General features: G+C 38.3%; 1 protein-coding gene and 1 long non-coding RNA gene across 10 annotated transcripts in view; one reads left to right on the top strand and one right to left on the bottom strand.

Moving 5' to 3' along the window:
* The window catches only part of OXR1 (oxidation resistance 1), a 451,197-nt gene that overhangs the window by 127,803 nt on the left and 303,898 nt on the right, over positions 1-19,496 (bottom strand). The gene's annotated exons all lie outside the window — the stretch shown is intronic.
* Positions 13,469-19,496, top strand: part of LOC138915421 (uncharacterized) — a 73,397-nt gene continuing 67,369 nt past the window's right edge. For 2 of the 3 annotated variants that reach the window (XR_011421343.1, XR_011421344.1), the window contains exon 1: positions 13,469-13,620. This is a non-coding gene — a long non-coding RNA (uncharacterized lncRNA). The remainder of the gene's footprint in view (positions 13,621-19,496) is intronic. The other variant, XR_011421345.1, reaches the window with a different exon arrangement.

Below are 19,496 nucleotides of genomic sequence, written 5' to 3'. Positions count from 1 at the left end.
GGAGGCAGAGACTACAAGAGGTAGAGCAAGTGAAGAGACTTTACAGGGTTAGGATTTCTTGAGTGACTGTAGCTCTATTGGTTGAGGAGACACGGCTGGGGAGGTACAGGAAAGAATCTAGTTTGGTACCAGTGAACACTGAGGGAAACTCAGGTTTAAAGAGGGACAATATAAAACCAGTTGTGGAAAGGTTGACTCTGAAATACCTGTGGAATATTTTAGTGAGTATGTCTAGTAAACAGTTGGATCCGTTGTCTGCATTCCAATTTTGACTATTGACCCAATAATGACTCCAGACAGCATTTTTATTTCTCAAGTTAAGCTGTATTTCTTCTGCTATGTTAGCTTTCACAGTTACACACAAATCTAAGAACCATGTTTAGCATGGTTGATTTTGTTTGCATTTTCCTTCCTATAAAAGAAGTAATAAGATTTGAAAGGATAGTTCCTTATATTACTGAAGTTCATTTCTTGCAGCTTTTTAAAATTCTATGGGTTCTATCATCCACGTAAGGGCAAAGCCACCACATGAATAAAAAAGAGTTGCCCAAACTGACCTCCTCTGTATAGTATTTGCTCTGATGCTTTTTTATGAACCATAAAGCTTATTAAGGCCCCAAAGAGCATTCATTCTACCATTAAGACCACCTAGTTTGAGTTATATTATTTTTTTCTCTCTTGAAGAAAATAACCAATCAGGAAAGGATGAGGGGTAGTGGTGGAGGGGGGACAAAGTCTGTTCTATAAAGTAGACTTCATGATTAAGGTCATTTTTAAGAAGTATCAAGATTAGAATCCTAAAAAATGCAACACATCAAAGCATCAGCTAGAGCTAAATTCATTAGGTTGTCAGTAACAATTCAGAGTAGGATGATAAAAACCATTAGCATTCCAAACCTAACATGACCACAGCCGCACAATGGGAGGCTTTATTTATAGGAATCCTTTCGCACCCACTTACAAAGTTGCTAAACTGGTTTCCTTTGTGGGTGTTTTGGTAAAAGACAAAAAGCGTGTTTTGGCTTGTCACTGGGTACTGAGAGCTGATCTCTAATGGAAAAGAAACAGATATATCAAAATTATTTCCCTCACAAGAGCCCTAATTTAATGTGGCTCAAAGCCACCCACCCATGGACAAATGACTTCTTTCCTTCATCATCCCTCTTTTTTTTAGATATGAACAATGCACCTGGATTAATCTGCAAGCCATGTCAAAGGCAGAGGTTTGACAAATCCTAGATCTTTGATAAAACATAGTACACATAGCAGTCCTTAGCTGCCCACAGAAACCACCACCAAGAGGACCAAACCATGATTTGTTCGTTATTAGGCTACTGGAAGATTTGTCCCTAAAGTACATGAACTCAACCAAGGCTTCATAAAACAGATACCTGAAAAACAAAGTCAAATGGCGGGACTCCAGTGTAGCAGTAAAATTAGGGGCTTTGAAATCAGACAGATCTGAGTTTGAATTCTCTCTCTACCAATTACTGTGTAGTTTTGACTGAGTTATACAAAGCTCTTTATTCCCAAGTTGCCTCGCTAGTAGAAAAGGAGAAATAATATTTACCTGCCAGGCAATTAAATTAGGATTAAATGAGATCATGCATGTAAAATGTCTAAGTACAATGTCTGCCACATTGTGGGAACTCAAAAACAATTCCCTGAGCCCTTCAGTGTGCTGACAAAGACTAGTTTCTTACAAAGCAGAAGGACTGACATAAGGCAGAGAAGATGGAAAGAAGAGACCTGAGACTTCCTGGGGGTGATGGCATGAATCAATGAAGGAGGAAAAGCAGCAGACAGACAGGAGGCTACTCTTGTAGTCCAGACAATGGCACCAAAAGTTTGCACTTGGACAGTACCAGTGAGGAAGACTACTTGAGAGGACTTGTGTGTGTGTCAGGGAGTCCAAGACGGCAGTCACCCAATAGTTACATCTGCATGACAGAAGGTGTGGTGCTGCCCTTGCAGTGGGATGGAGGAAGGGATGGCTTGAGTTGAAAATGGCCATTTGAATTCTGGAGATGTTTTTAGGGACACACGGAATATTAGGGGGGAGTTGCCCAGCTCTACTGGACTTGTGGTACTTTAAACTGACAGGCTAGCACTCAAGCTCCACTTTGGGAGAGTCAGCTACATAGAGCTGAGTTAATACCATAGCAGAAAATATCCTCAAGAAAGGAAGAAGTGTAAGAAAGAAGAGAACAGGAAAGCTATAGACCCTGTGTATTTAGGTCAGACGTAACAACCTTGTTCTTTGTTTTTCAGCTTTAAAGGCAGAGTGCCAAAACTAGTGTTTGTAAAAGGTGTTGAAATGCAGTGTGAAAGGGCTCCACACTCTTCTGGTTTCTGGGACATTGGTCAGTTGGTATTTTCTTACTCAAACAAAAAAACCATTCAGAGAGGGGTTCTTTCTTTTTTCTGGGTTAAGAATAGCAAAAACTAACATTCCCTGTGTGTTTACTTAGTGGCAGTTCCTCTGGTGTGGTAGGCAGAATAATGTCCCCCAAAGTGTCCTTGTCCTAATCCGTGGAACCTGTGAATATGTTACCTTACATGGCAAAGGAGAATTAAGGTTGCACATAGAATTAAGGTTGCTCATCAGTTGGCCTTGAGATGGGAAATTACTCTGGGAGGCCTAATGTAATCACAAGGATCCTCATAAGGGGAAGAGGGAGACAGGAAAGTCAATGTCTGAGTGATGCAATATGAGAAAGACTTGACTGACCATTGCTGGCTTACGTGATGCTAGGGTGCCACGAGCCAAGGTTTATAGCTAGAAACCTCTAGAAGCCTCTAGAAACTAGAAAAGAGAAGAAAATAGACCCTCCCCTACAGCCTCCAGAAAGAGATGCAGCCCGACACACAAGCCCAGTGAGATGCATTTTGGACTTCAGACTACCAGAACAAAAGACAATACATTTGCATTGTTTTAAGCCACTCACTTTTTGGTAATTTGTTACAACTGCAACAGGAAACTAATACAGCTGGTAAATACCTAACATACCATACGTGAGGCAGGACCTTTATTATCCCCGTTTTACAAAAAATAAAAATGGAGGCTTAGAGATGTCATATCCTGGTCTGATACCAAAACCCATGCTCTTAATCACTATTTTCTCCCCCTGCAAGTTCTTCCAAAACGTCTAGAGAGGAGCCTCAAGTCATAATCTTTCTTTCTTGGAAAATTTCTCAACATTGTTCTACTCATCAAAAATACCTAAACACCATGGTATAACGAGGCAAGAACAGATTACAATTACACCTAATAAAAATATGATTGTCTTCTTGTTAGGATGACTAGTTACTTTGTGTCAGTTGTTTTCAACCAGGAATGGAAAAAAGGCCTTGTCACAAATAACTAATTGCCATTCCTTGAAGCTTAGAGTTTATGCTGTTTCAACCTAAATAAGAAATAGGGAGCTATCCGACTTGAGGATTTTAGAATGCCCTTATTCACTACATTAAATTATAGCTATTTCTGTCCTGGCTTCTCCCCTACAGAAGGTGGTTGGCTCAGTTATAGCAGGTTATTAGGCAAGCCAAGGCTGAGCATTGTTGGAGAAGAAGGAAGAACATCTGACCTGTACAAATAGACCTCAGACACAAACCACGTCAGCAATGCCGAAAGCCAGCAATACACTGTCCTTGTGTTTCAATTCCTATAGCTTTAATTTTTCTTTTTTGAGGAAGATTAGCCCTGAGCTAACATTTGCTGCCAATCCTCCTCTTTTTGCTGAGGAAGATTGGCCCTGAGCTAACATCCGTGCCCATCTTCCTTTACTTTCTATGTGGAACACTTGCACAGCCTGGCTTGATGAGCAGTGGGTAGGTCCGCACCCAGGATCTGAACTGGTGAACCCTGGGCTGCCGAAGTGGAGCACACAAACCTAACCACAGCACCACCAGGTCAGCCCACCTATACTTTTAATTTTGATAAATAATTTCTTTTAAAAAAATTTTAGTTTTCAAGTGTAAAATATTAGAGATTTTTTATCCTTAGGAATTACACAGTAAACTCTTCTAAAAGCCTGCCTTTCCCAGTGAAATCTTTTTCCCTACACCCCTTCAGCACAAAGGAATGATTTTGCCCTAGGGCAAATTAAAAGTCCCAGGATCTCACATCCTTCAACTTGTAAGGTTTAAATAAATCTAAGCTGATGAGAGCATTAAGTAGTGTCTGATCTATTAACTGACTGTAATCTGATGTGGCTTTTTACCCAGAGTGACATCCTGTGCTACCTCAGATCCTTTGTGGAAAGAGACATGTGAGTCATATGTGTATAAGTATGCAACACGCCACACACACACACACACACACACACGCCCGTGCACATATATAAGTAGCTTAAATCATTTCTGAAATGCTTCTTTCTCAGTACAACCTTCAGGCATATTACATAAAGCTTTTGGAAATGACTCTAGTTGAACAAACAAGAAAAACTTATGTAACAATTATCAAAAGGTAGGCATTGTCAGCTATGTTATTGCAAACAGCTGTACAACCATTTGTTAGTCAGCCATGTACCATAAAGGGAGTAAACAGTTTTATTCAATAAAACTAGTGTCTCCTCTTTGTCCCAAGTTTAAACTCATGCAATCCAACACTTTAGAAAAGCAAATGAGTTTTGTTACTGCATAAATTTCTGCATCTGTCCACAGAAAACAAATGGAAAAGTTCAAAAACAGTGATTTTTTAATGCTGCAAGTCTTCATAAGAGCAGTACCCCTGAGATTTTACAAAAAGCTAAAAACCAATATCGTATTTAATTTAGAGGATATCAACAATACTGTATATGACAGAAAGGGAAAAGATGGTGGCATCTAAGTGTTGTTTGTAAAATTCACATAAATATGCAGATTTGTCCAATGAATTACATATTTTGTGTTCCCTGTTAAAAGACGGTACTAAACCACAAACAGGGAATACGTTTTGTACTCCCTCGCCATTAATAGCAATGGGATTGTCCTGATATAGCCTTATTTTCCTGTTCTGAAGCTCTTGGCTATTAATAGACTATGTTTTTCAAATAATTCAGCAGTCCATGAGTGTGGAACACAACAAACCTTATAGGTAGACAATAAATTTGGGAGGGAAAGAGCAAGAACAGGAGTCCAAATATTTTGGCTCTAAAACTAATTAGTTGCGTAAACCTTAGATAAGTCTTCTAAATTAAACTGAGTAAGACTCCTTCCTGTTCTAACATCTATTTTATCAATATGATATGATTAACCAAACTAATGAGATCAAATATTAATCAGAAGAGTTATATTCCATGTGGAATGACCAATGATAATGTCACCACATGGAGCACCAGCTTACCTGGGGGTAATTTTTAAGTCAACAGGGAAGAGCTGAAAAACATGTATTGTCAAACTTAAGATTGAAAAAGTCATTAAATCACCTATACTTATGGTATGCATGGTTTTGTGTATACACCAAATGTAGACAAATTCTTAAGCTCATTAAAGTATGTTTCAAGGAAGAACCAGAGGAAAGTCTATATGCAGATGTTTGGATACTCAAACCATATTGCCTTTAAGATAACTATGACACCCTAGTGGTGAATGGGGTATGGATGGGGAATTATAAAGTGTTTCTGTTTGCTTATTGGTATACTCCGCTTTTTAGTTCTGTTATTCATATTAAACTCTATAATTTTGGCAGATTTATTTATTGTGAGGTTTAGATGACAATAATGGAGGCATATTCTATTCTTTATATGAGGTTTGTGTCTAAAGTCCCTGGATAAGTTCAAGGTGATATGATTCCACTGCAGCTACAAGTGGTAGACATGTCTAGGGATATCATTCAAGTCTACATTTTCCCCTTGTTGAAGAGGTGGGCCCATGTTGGAATATGGTTCTCCATGACCCTTTCCTGGAGCTGACTGGATGATGGGGTCTCACCTGACGCCTGACTCAAGCGCTGCTCTTCCATGAGCAGATAGTCTGGACAATCAGACATGCTCTCAAATTGGAACTAAGAGATGAATTCTGGAGCTTAAAACCTTGTAGAGTTAGGGCCTAATTAAAGTCATAACACCAAAAGCCATGTGCAAGCTAGTGGATAAGGAGAGAAACTAGTCTATACACAGGAGAATGGAAAAGACTTGCAGAGAAAGGTGGAATTCAACGACCTCGGGGAAGCAGAGAGCCGACCTCGGCTCCTGACTTTCTAGGATGGAGTCCTGTCTCCACGAAGCCTGGACTGTGGATGTCACTGCTTGACCAATCATTACCATCTCTATCTTTTTTGAGTGTCATTGGGTCAGTTTTAATGTCTAGTGACTCAGAGGGCCTTGACTAGAAAGAACACTACCATTTAAAGAGCATGAAACATTCTGCTGGAAAGCTTATATATTTTTCTTCCTTATCCCTAACACAATGGTGCCAAAGCTGCCATTGGAGGTCTTAGCTCTCACTCCAATTCTGTAAATCTGATGGTATTGCATACAGTGGTTGGGGGCATAATGCATAAGTGGATCTTTCTGAACGAATGGGCTATTTTAATGAAATATAGGATTTTCAACTAATCTTTAAGGACACTGAGGGTGGAACCATGTTTGTGCCTGTAAATAACAGGAACTCAAATACCTAGAGTCTGATGGTTAATTTTATGTGTCAGCTTGGCTGGGTAAAGTGAACAGTTCTTTAGTCAAACACCAGTCTAGATGTTGTTGTGAAGGTATCTTTTAGATGTTATTAACATTTAAATCAGTGGACTTTAAGTAAAGTGAGTTACCCTCCATAATGTGGATGGGCCTCATCCAATCAGTTGAAGGCCTTAAAAGAAAAGACTGAGGTTTCCTGAAGTAAAAGGAATTAGGACTCAAGATTGCAACATAGAGACCCTGCCTGAGTTTTCAGCCTGCTGCGCCTGCCCTGCCCTGCAGAATTAGGACTGAAGTCTGCAGCATCAACTCTTACCTGAATTTCCAACCTGCCAACTTGGCTTACAGATTTTGGACATGGCAGCTCCCACAATCACATGAGCTAATTCTTTAAAATAAATCTCCTCCCTCTCTCTCTCTCTAGATAGATAGATAGATCTGATAGATTATATATATTTTATATTATTTATATGTATGAATAAATATAATAAATAAAACATACATTTATACGTATTTAATAGATAAAATTAAATCAACATTTAACATATATGTATACATGTGTCCCATTGGTTCTGGTTATCTAGAGAACCCTGACTAATACATAGGGTTTGCTGAGGTTGTTAGGGGTGGGAGAATTTGATTCAGGAAATGCCAAAGAAACAACTGTAATTTCAAATCTACCGCCAATCGTTTGTAAAGGTGAGGGTGGACATCCTGAGTGGATGGCCCTTGACTTAGAAGAATATCTTAATGAGTTACTGAAAGACAAATGTAGGGTCAGAGCCTACACTGGGGGTGGGAGACAGAGACTAAATAGCTGTGCAACCTTCCTAGTTTGGGGAAATTTTGGAGAGTTGGAAGCCAGACGGGTGTTATAAAAACAGGTTGCAGAAGAAAGGCAGAGGGTCCAGCAATGTGTCAAGAAGCCAGAGTCTGAGACAGAAACCCTTTGTGATGAGGAGCGGTCAATAAATTCCTAGGAACAGTGGCCTCTGACACTGAATTGGAATTGTTGCCTGTTCTTAGCAGTAATCACCTTCACCACCTCTTCCCTCCCACCCTCCAACCTCTAAATAAAGTACGTCACACTTAATGTTGCTTTATCTGTGTTTTGGGGGTCAAAAGAAAGAAAGTGAGGTTTCTAGCTGGAAGCACAGTAGGCCAGTGAGTGAGGTTCTGCACCCACTCAGTGCTTCAGCGAAGAGCAATGATTAGAGGCAGCAACAGCAGAGAAGCAAGTTGAAAGTGCTGGAGGTTCAATTGTTCGTGCTTGGAAGAAAAACAGTTCAGACAAATAGTAGGCTAAGGGTTACGAGTCATAGCTGAGAGCAAGATTTAGGAGAAGACAGTCCGGAGTTTAAATCCTACCCTCACTGTTTACCAAGAGGTGATCTTGAGCAAGCTATCTGAGCATCATTTCCTCATTTATAAAATTGGGTAACTTTAAAAAAAAGTTCTTTAAAGTCTTCAAAAAGAGAGTGTGTAAAGCACATAGTGGATACCCAGCACCTAGAAAAAACTCCAACAATAGATATTATCATTATTAATAAGGAGCAGCCCTTTAATAAGGTCTTATTAATGTGGTTTGCAAATACCATTTAACAACTGACATATGTGTTTGACACTGAGCTGGGAATGGTTTTCTCTCCCTCTGAAAGCCAGGTTTCCTGACTTCACAGCATACTGGCTTATCCCTTCACCAATAGGGAGTCAGAGTCTTTTTGACATTTTTTGTTTTCTGATTCATTTAAAAAAGATGTTTGAAAATATATTTAAAGGGTGGTTTGGGGTTTTACAAAAGTGTAATTGTTGGTTTGAGGTCAAGAGTTATGGCATATAATTAGTATACCATATAAGCCTGCTTTTACAAAAGTTTTTCTATTTAATCCCTGCAAGCATTTAGGTTACTTCTGTTTATTTAATTTTAAAGCAGTTTCAAGGAATCCCTTTCTAACACATCTTAAAGTGTTTTAAACTAAAATTTAAAGTTCTAGTCAAATCTTTATTTTTAGAGGAAATTACATGTTCAATATTAAACATCTGGAAAATACATAAAAGTAATAAAAATAAAATAATCACCCATCATAAGCCCATCACCCACAGAGAACGGTTATTAAATAATATACACCTTCATATAATGAATACATTTTTCTTTATTGCGGCAACATTGGTTTATAACATTATATAAATTTCAGGTGTACATCATGATATTTCAATTTCTGTGTAGATTACATCATGTTCACCAACCAAAGACTAATTACAATCCATCACCACACACATGTGCCTAACCATCCCTTTTGCCCTCCTATTTCTCCCGCTTCCCCTTTGATAACCATCAATTCAATCTCTCTCTCTACGTGTTGTTTGTGGTTGTTTTTATCTTCTACTTATGAGTAAGATAATAAGGTATTTGACTGTCTCCCTCTGACTTATTTCACTTAGCTTAATACCCCCAAGCTCCATCCGTGTTGTCACAAACAGCTGGATTTCATCACTTTTTATGGCTAAGTAGTATTGCATTGTGTATATATACCATGTCTTCTTTATCCATTCGTCCCTTGATGGGTACCTAGATTGCTTCCAAGCCTTGGCTATTGTGAATAATGCTGCAATGAACATAGGGATGCATCCTTGTCTGGTTTCTGTTGTCAGAGGGATGGCTTTCAGTTTTTCTCCACTGAGAATGATATTAGCTGTGGGTTTGTCATATACGCCCTTTATTATGTTGAGATACTTTCCTTCCATACTCATTTTATTTAGAGTTTTTATCATACATGGATGCTGTATCTTCTCAAATGTTTTCTCTGCATCTACTAAGATGATCATGTGATTTTTTATTCTTCATTTTGTTAACGTGGTGTATCACATTGATTGATTTGTGGATGTCGAACCATCCCTGTATCCATGGAATAAACCCAACTTGATCATGGTGTATGATCTTTTTAATGGATTGTTGTATTCAATTTGCCACTATTTTCTTATTTTTGCACTGATGTTCATCTGTGATATTGGCCTGTAATTTTCTTTTCTGTGTTGTCCTTGTCTGGTTTTAGTAGCAGGATAATGTTGGCTTCATAGAATGAGTTAGGAAAGCATCCCTTCTTCTTCAAATTTTTGGAAGAGTTTGAGAAGGATAGGAATTAAGCCTTCATTGAATGTTTGGTAGAATTCATCAGGGAAGACTTCTGGTCGTGGACTTTTATTGTTGGGGAGGTTTTTGATTACTGTTTCCATCTTCTTAATGGTGATTGGTCTACTCAAATTCTCTATACCTTCTTGATTCAGTTTTGAAAGGTTGTTTGACTCTAAGAATGTATCTGTTTCTTCTAGATTATCCAATTTGTTGGTGTATAGCTTTTCACAGTATTCTCTTATAATCTTTTGTATTTCTGAAGCGTCTATTGAAATTTCTCTTCTTTTATTTCTGATTTTATTTATTGGAGCTTTCTCTCTTTTTTCTTGGTGAGTTTAGCTAAAGGTTTGTCAACTTTGTTTATCTAGTCAAAGAACCAGCTCTTGGTTTCATTGATTTTTTTCTATTGTTTTGTTAGTCTCTATTTCATTTATTTCTGCTCTGATTTTTATTATTTCCTTCCTTCTCCTGATTTTGGGCTCTGTTGTTCTTTTTCCAGTTCCTTGTGGTACACTGTTAGATTTTTTATTTGAGATTTTTCTTGTTTCTTGAGGTAGGCTTGTATTGTTATAACTTTCCCTCTTAGAACCACTTTTGCTGTATCCCATAGATTTTGGCATGTTGTATTTTCATTTTCAATTATCTCCAGGTATTTTTTGATTTTTCCTTTGATTTCTTCATTGACACAATTGTTAAGTAGCATTTTGTTTAATCTCCACATTTTCGTGGCTTTTCTGATTTTCTTCCTGTAGTTGATTTCTAGTTTCATACTGTTGTAGTCAGAAAAGATGCTTGGTATCATTTCAATCTTCTAAAATTTATTGAGCCTTATTTTGTGGCCTAATATGTGATCTATCCTAGAGAATGTTCCATGTGCATTTGAAAAGAATGTGTATTCTGTGGCTTTTGCATGGAAAATTCTGTATGTATCTACTAAGTCCATCTGGTCTAATGTGTCATTTAAAGGCAGTTTCCTTACTGATTTCCTATTTAAATGATCTATCCATTGGTGTACACAGAGTGTTAAAGTCCCCTACTATTATTGTATTGCTATTTCTCCTTTTATGTCTGTTAATAATTGCTTTATATATTTTCGTGCTCCTACGTTGGGTGCATGGACATTTACAAGTGTTATATCCTTTTAGTGGATTGTCCTTTATCATTATGTAGTGCCCTTCTTAGTCTCGTTACAGTTTTTGTTTTAAAGTCTATTTTGTCTGATATAAATATTGCTACCCCAGCTTTCTTTTCATTGCCATTTGCATGGAGTATCTTTTTCCATCCATTCACTTTCAGTTTGTGAGTGTCTTTAGGTCTGAAGTGTGTCTCTTGTATCTCTTGTATGCAGCATATATATGGGTCTTGGTTTTTTTTATTGAACAAGCCATCTTAAGACTTTTGATTGGAGTATTTAGTCCACTGACATTTAAAGTAGCTATGTACTTTATTTATTTAAAAGTAGTATGTACTTATTGCCATTTTGTTACTATTTTCTGGGTGTTTTAGTAGTTCTTCTCTGTTCGTTTTGTCTTCTCTTGCTCTCTTCCCTTGTGGTTTGATGGCTTTCTTTAGTATTATGTTTGGGTTCCTTTCTCTTAATGTTTTGCGTATTTATTATAGGTTTCTGGTTTGTGATTACCATGAGGTTCATATATAATAACCTACGAATATAGCAATCTATGTTATGTTGATGGTCTCTTTAGTTTGACCTCTTCCTAAAAGCTCTCTTACTCCTGTCCCCCCATATTTTATGTTTTAGATCTCATATCTAACCTCTTTTTTGTGTATGTGTATCCATTACCCTCTTATCATGGAAATAAAAAATTTTAGTGCTTTTGTCTTTTGACTTTCATATTATCTTCACAGGTGGTTGATCTGCTACCTTTACTGTATATTTGCTTTAACCAGTGATTTTATTGCTTTTTTTAAAAATAATTTTCTTATTCCTATTTGTGGTCTTCTCTTTCCCACTTAAAGAAGCCGCTTTAGAATTTCTTATAAAACTGGTTTCTTGGTGATAATCTCCTGTAGTTTTTGCTTACCTGGAAAACTCTTTATGTCCCCTTCCATTCTGGATGATAACCTTGCTGGGTAGAGTATTCTTGGCTGTAGGTTTTTTCCTTTCAGTACTTTAAACATATCATTCCACTCCCTTCTAGCCTGTAAGGTTTCTGCTGAGAAGTCATCTAATAGCTTTATGGGGTCTCCTTTGTATGTAACTCATTTCCTTTCTTTTGCAGCTTTTAGGATTCTCTCTTTATCTTTAATTCTTCACATTTTAATTATAATGTCTCTCTGTGTGGGTCTCTGTGGGTTTATCTTGTTTGGTGCTCTCTTTGCTTCCTGTACCTGGATGTCTGTTTCCTTCCATAGGTTAGGAAAGTTTTCAGCTATTACTTCTTCAAATAGATTCTCTGTCCTTTTGTCTCTCTCTTCTCCTTCTGGAACATAATACAACTGTTAGCATGCTTGATGTTGTCCCAGAGACCCCTTAGACTGTCCTCGTTCTTTTTAGTTCTTTTTTCTTTTATCCGTTCAGCTTGGGAGATATCCTCTAGTCTTTCATCTAGCTCACTGATCCTTTCTTCTGTATCACCTACTCTGCTATTGAATCCCTCTGGTGAATTTTTCATTTCCAGTATTGTATTCTTCATTTCTGATTCATTCTTTTTTATATTTTCCAATTCATTGTTGAGTCCTGAGTTCATCCATTCTTCTCCCAAGATCTGTGAACATCTTGTGACTTTTTCTTTGAACTCTTTGTCAGGTACATTGTTTCTGTTTTATTTAGTTCTTCTTGGGGGATTTTGTCTGCTTCCCTTACTTGGAATGTGTTCCTTTGTCTCCTTATTTTGCCTCTTTCTCTGTGCTTATATCTATGTATTAAGTGGGTCAGCTACATCTCCTGATTTTGGAGAGGTAGCCTTATGTAAGAGACGCCTTATGAGGCTCAACAGTGTGCTTCGCTCTCATCACCTGTTTCAGATGTTCCAGGAGTGTCCCCCATGTGGGCTACATGTGTCCTCCTGTTGTGGCAGGGTTGCTCTTGCTGCAGGTGCCCAGGGAGGCTAAGCTATCCCCCTGACTCTGCAGCGTGTGGCTACTATGGACCCTTCATTCACTTTACTGGGCATGGAGAGCCCTAGCACAGTTGGCTGCAAGGTCTAATAGCACACTTCTGTTGCAGTTTTTCTGTTAAGTGAGTAGGCTCCCAGTGTGGCTGGTTGCTAGGCTCAGGGACTTTCAATTGCTGTAGGCCTCCAGCCTGTAAGGCTGTTGTCAGCTTTCTCAGGACTGCAGCTGAGTGGGGCTGGCCCCAGGCATGGGAGCACCCAATTGTTTCAGGCCTCAGAAGGTGGGGCTGATCACCTTTGTGGCTGTTTGAGAAGCACAATTCTGCTGCAGCTGACAAGCCCCATCACCCACAGGGCCACATACTCCATCAACACAGTCCTGTCCTGATCCACTGAAGCAGACCAAGTCACCCCACTTCAGAGGCCCCATACACTCCACCAATGTCCCACACACTCCACTCACTCTTTGTGCACACCCTGCCCCACAGAGACAGACCCATTCACCTGGCTGCAGAGGTTCTAGGCACCCCACCTATGTTGGCCTACAAGTTGCCTGAGGGCTTGGTGTTGGGTGGGGCCAGTCCCTAGGGCAGGCTGCCTGCCCTGGTTGAGCTGGATTAAATCAGTGCACTAGTGGGTGGGGCAGAACCTGGGCTAAAAGGCCATGGGAAGAACTCCAATGTCTGCCAGTGTCTGTGTCAGCACAACTGTACTATGTCACAGTAACGGCTGCTGCCAATGTTTCAGTCCCTGGAAAGGTCTCACCTCTCACTGAGATGCATCCAGAGCCTATCAGGTGAGTTTCTTTTCACCAAAGGACTGTGCACCTTTCTTTCTGGTGATTTAGATTGCTTTTGGAAATGGGTGAATTTGTGTGTTGGCCCTTTGTGAGCCAGCTTTTTTCCATTATGTCCAATAGCTTTTCTGGGGGTATTCCCCATTGTTATTAGTAGCCAGAAAAGCCAAATATTATTACACTTGTCTCAGTTGTGCTGAGTCCAAAAGCTGCTTATAGTGGTAACACTCTCCCCACTCAGATCCCCCGCTCCTCCAGGGAATGCTGCATACCTTAGGAGTGCTCTCAGTGCTTCACGGCTCATGAAGGTGGCTTTTTTCTATCCAGAAAGGAATTTCTGCCTCTTCCACCTCAGTCAGCACCCTCTCTTGTTGTGGAGGTTCTTTTTATCCAGTTTTAAGTTCTCTCTCAGTGGTAATTGTTCCAAGAGTAGTTGTAAATTTGTTGTGCCCATGGGAGGAAGTGAGTTCAGAGCCTGCTTATGCCACCACCTTGACACTATCCTTGAATGTGTTTTTAACTACTGATTCTTGAGATATATTGTAGAGGTTTTAATTGATAGTTTTAGCTCAGAAGGATGGTAGTATTATTTACCATATACTATTTTAAAAATAAAAAAATGGATGGAAAATGTTAAAGACTTTTTTTTCCTTTCTTTTGTATAGGAAAACTTTATAACAAGTACTTTACATGCTATATTTTTGGAGGAAAGCTAATTTGAGGATGAAGACAGCATCAAGGCTTTCTGATTCTAGATAGAATTTGGGGAAATATATCAGACAAAAGGCCCATGTTTTCACAGAGGATGCTTGATTTAATGGCATCTTTGTATCTCCTTGTGCTGCTTACTAGCAACAGGACCTGACTCCAGTCACATGCAGTTGGAATACAGTGAGACAGGTCAGGCCAGGCAGGAAAGAACAAAACAAAAAACTGAAGCATACCTTCAAAATACATAGGCTATGATAAACTGATAGAGAAATGAGATTTTTTTCACCTTTAAATTGGCAAAGATGCTTTTAAACTAATAACATTCTGGTGAAAGTGAGGTCAACTAGCTTTCTCATATACTTTTGGAGGAAATGTAAATTGGCCCCATCTTTCTAGAAGGTGATTTAATACATTTGAATAAAAAAATTCTTAAGAATATTCATAACTTTCAGATCCAGTAACTCCAATTCTGGTGATTTATTCTAAATAATGAGAAGCATAGTATATGAATATTCACTAGGACAGCATACATAAAAGTGAAAAAATAAAAACCGTTTAACCTTACAACAATAGGGGAATAAGGAACCAGTTAAATACATAAGAATATCATACAGAGGAATATTATGCAATCATTAAAATTCATGTTTTAACTGTTAAGTGGAGAAAAAGTAAAATGAACTGTATTATCATCCTAATTTTAAGACAAATAATCATATTATACACACATATATATATATATACACACATATATATATACAGACATGTGTCACTTAATGACAGGTATACATTCTGAGAAATGCATTGCTAGGCAATTTTGCCATTGTGGGGACATCATGGAGTGTACTTATACAAACCTAGATGGTACAGCCTATTAAACACGTAGGCTGTATGGTACTAATCTTCTGAGACCACCATCATATATGCAGTGTGTCATTGACATATTTACATACAAATACATACAAATAAATACAAATTGTCATATACATACAAATATATATAATGTATATCTAACTACTGACTTGTTGAAAAATAACATTTCTAAAACTGAACACCATCTTCTGGCCCCACCCCACAGGCCAAAATATCCCTCCTCTATTCTTTCAATATTTAGTGAATAGCACCACCATTCATTCATTTGCTCATGCCCAAATCCTAAGACTCATTCCTAATTATTTCGTTTCTTTCACTCTCCAATCCTATTTATCAGAAAGCCCTGTTTCACTTCTAAATTTATTTAAAATCTATCTACTTCTTTCTGTCTCTACTACCAGCATCCTACTCCAAGCCACCATTATCTTTTGCTTAGACTGTGACAATGACTCTAAATAGTATCCACTCTCGTACCCCCTCTTCAATAAGTTTGGTAATTGAGAAGATCATGTCATTCCCTTTGCATTGGTTTGTCACTGGTGTGTAACAAATTACCATGAATTTAGTGGCTTAAAAAAACACTAATTTATTATCTCACAAATTATTACCTAGGTTTTTGTGTCAAGGGTCCAGGCATGGCTTTGCTAGGTTCTCTGTTCAAGGTCTCACCAGGCTGAAATCAAAGTGTTGGCTGGGACTGTAATCTCATCTGAGTCACTTTCAAGTTCACTGGTTGTTGATAGAATTCAGATCCTTGCAGTTGTAGGACTGAGGCCTTCAGCAACTTGACCATCTGCTGTTCCCTGTCACATGGGTCTTTCCACACAGCAGTTTGCTTCTTAGAGCCAACAGGAAGGCATATCTGCTGCTCTGACTCTCTCTGTCTTCTCCTATCTTGGATCTCTAAATTGTCTTTTAAAGGGTTTACTTGATTACGTCAGGCCCACTCAGGATAATCTCCTGAAATAACCTAAAATCTGCTGAATAGGGACCTTACTTACAATTCCAAAAATCCCTTCACCTCTGCCATATACTATAACCTAATTGTGGGAGCAACACATCTTCATATTCATATTCATATTCCTGTCCATGCTCAGTGGGAAAATATTCTATAGAGAATGTATACTAGGGGATGAAAATCTTGGGAGCTGTTACAGCCTGCATATTTGTTTCCCCCCAGAATTCACATGGTGAAACACTAACCCCAATGGGATGGTATTAGAAGGTGGGGCCTTTAAGAAGTCATTAGGATTAGATCAGGTCATGAGGGTGGAGCTCCTATGATGGTATCAGTATCCCTGTAAGGAGCTGAAATGGTCATAGCTCTCTCTCTTGGCTATGTCAAGACACAACAAAAAGACAGCCTTCTGTAAACAGGAACTGTGCCTTCATCAGACACCAGACCTTCCAGCACCTTGATCTTGGACTTCTCAGCTTCCATAGCTGTGAGAAATAAATGTTTGCTGTTTAAGCAATCTAGTCTGTGGTATTCTGTCACACCAGGTTGAACTGAGACAGTTAGAATTCTGTCTACCAGACCTCCCATCCCATCCCATACTTGTCTCTGGAAGATGGTACCTTGTGTGATGTATTTTCTTTTTAATACTTTTTGTATTTTCTCTACACTGACTACATGTTAGCATTCTCCCTCTACAAATGGATCTAAGATCATGTCATTCTTCTACTTAAAATCTTTCAGTGGCTTCTCATCATGTTTGATAGAAAACTCCAAACTCTTAGCAGCCTGGAAGTCTCTGTATGGTCTGGCTCCTACCTGGCCCTCCAGCCTCTTTTTCCTTCACAGAAATTCCTAATTATCTTACTTGTTGTCCATTTCCCTGAGTACCATGTAAGACTAAGGAAGGCAGAGCCCGTTGTGTCTTTTTCTCCAATGTATACCAGTACCTAGCTCAGTGCCTATCACCAAGAAGTTGCTTAGTAAACATGTAATAGGATGAACAAATGCTAATGGCAAATGGGTCTTTCTAAGATCAGCCTATATGACACGAGCCATGTAAATAAACTTGGAATAATACAGAGGATGCTTTTTGCAGTTAAGGAACTTACTGTATCATTAATGAAGCAAAGAGTTTGAACCCTCAACAGTGATAGACTCTCACGTAACAATCACAAAATAGACAGAGCTATTGGATTCTTGTTGATCAGATTACTCTACTGTTAAAGTTCACAAATCAGTGTTATTATTATCCTAAAGCACAAAAGATACTACCATCACTACCATCATTGACATGATTGACAAAAAACTTGGCAGCTTCAAAAGTTGATGTGTTCTTGACATTGGAATTATTCCAATAAAAGTGAACAGCCACTCAGCAGGAATGTTGGAGAAGGGATCTGAGCCTTGTATAAGAGGCTGAAAGAAACTGCTGTCTAGATTGGGCTAAGTAATAAAGGTTTAGAGGATCAATAGGCCACACTTGTCTTGAGGATGGGTTGGTTTGGAAGTCACAATACGTATTTTTAAATTAGTTTGAATATCTTTAGAAAGATAATATGCTCTCGAATTCCCATGGCTTCCATCATTCATATTATTTGAAAATAATCTATATACTCATGTATAGTAATTGCTTGGCCCTGAACAAGCATTTGGGTTTGCCACTCTTAGGCTCTCTAAGGTCTCTTTCAACACCTGATTATAAAGGACAAGGTGACATAGTAAGAGAGTTGTTGGGATGGAGGGATATAAACTTTACACTGAGACTAATCATCACTGTATGACTAGCAAATCCTTTCTCTACGCTTTACCTTTGACATTCTAGCCTACAGAATCTCTCATTTCTTAAGCTTGTGGCTCACTCTGAAGATTTTATCTGTTATCAAAATATTAACTTAACCTTTCCAGTAAGAAACTTGATAACAATCCAATACATCTGTGGACCAAAAGAAAGTTAAAGAATCTCTTTCTGTTACTGGTTGAAGAATAAATATGATCCAGTTCTGGTATTTGAAGGAAGATATATAAAGTAAGAGGCCTCTCTAATTATGTAAATATAAATACTGAATTCAGGCTCGATGTTCTTTTTGATTTCAGGCCATGGAGTTACGATTATACATGATTATATCAGTGCACATTTTAAACTACTGTGGTGGACTGACTTTGTGTCCTACCACCAATTTTTCCTGTTTGAGATGCTGAATTAGTATGTGATAAAGGAGATGCTGACATTTTATCCTTTCAGTAATAAACAGCAATTGAGAAGAAAGAAAAGTATTCATTATGCATGAGAAGCAGGTAACATGATCTTCTAATCTGCCTTTCAGTTAGCCTCCTCAAATGAAATAAGGTCTACTAAGTGAAGCCATTGAACTTGTCTACAAAGTCCCCTTTTTCTCATTTGTTCATAATTTTCTCCAAAACAAAAGCCAATTTTTGTGACAATTTCCCAAGTATCTCAAGTCAAATGAAATCTGGAAGAGAATACTTAAAAACAAATATTTTACAATTATTTTATTGAGGTCATATTGGTTTATAACATTGTGTAATTTCAGGTGTACATGATTAAATATGTTTCTGTATAGACTGCATCATGCTCACCACCAATAGTCTAGTTTTTATCCGTCACCATACTTATGTGCCTCTTTACCCCTTTCTCCCACCCCAACCGTCTTCCCCTCTGGTAACCACTAATCTGTTCTCTTTATCCATGTGTTTGTTTATGAAAGAGAATACTTTTTCAAATCGAGGACACAAGAGGGGCTGGCCCTGTGGCCTAGTGGCTACATTTGGTACGCTCTGCTTTGGTGGCCCGGGTTTGGTTCCTGGGCACTGATCTACACCATTTGTCAGGCTCATGCTTGCTGTGGCAGTGACCCACATACAAAATAGAGGAGGAATGGCACAGATGTTAGCTCAGGGCAAATCTTCCTCAAGCAAAAAGAGGAAGATTGGCGACAGATACTGGCTCAGGGCGAATTGTCCTCAGCAAAAAAACACTGAGGACATAAGAAAAAAATTCTTATTTTTTTTAGTATAATACAATAAATTTTACTCTAACCCTCTCAGATTAATAAACCTGTACTAAAAATAAATAATAAATAAATAAACCTATGTTTGGCATTTATTTAACTAATGTGAGCTTAAGACTGATTGATGAATACCTGAAAACTTAGTTTAATCACTAAGAAATGATGTTAACTGTTTTAAGGCCATGGTGTCGTTTAGCCAATTAGTACTTGGGCCACTGAATAGTCATAGAACAAACAATTTAGCTTCTTGTTCTTACAGAAATAGTCCATCATCCATAATTGGGGAAAAGGATAAAACAAGACTATTT

Source organism: Equus caballus, chromosome 9 (assembly GCF_041296265.1).
Source record: "Equus caballus isolate H_3958 breed thoroughbred chromosome 9, TB-T2T, whole genome shotgun sequence".
Classification (NCBI taxonomy): domain Eukaryota; kingdom Metazoa; phylum Chordata; class Mammalia; order Perissodactyla; family Equidae; genus Equus; species Equus caballus.
Note: the sequence above shows the minus strand (reverse complement) of the source record. Positions and strands in the feature narration are given on the sequence as shown.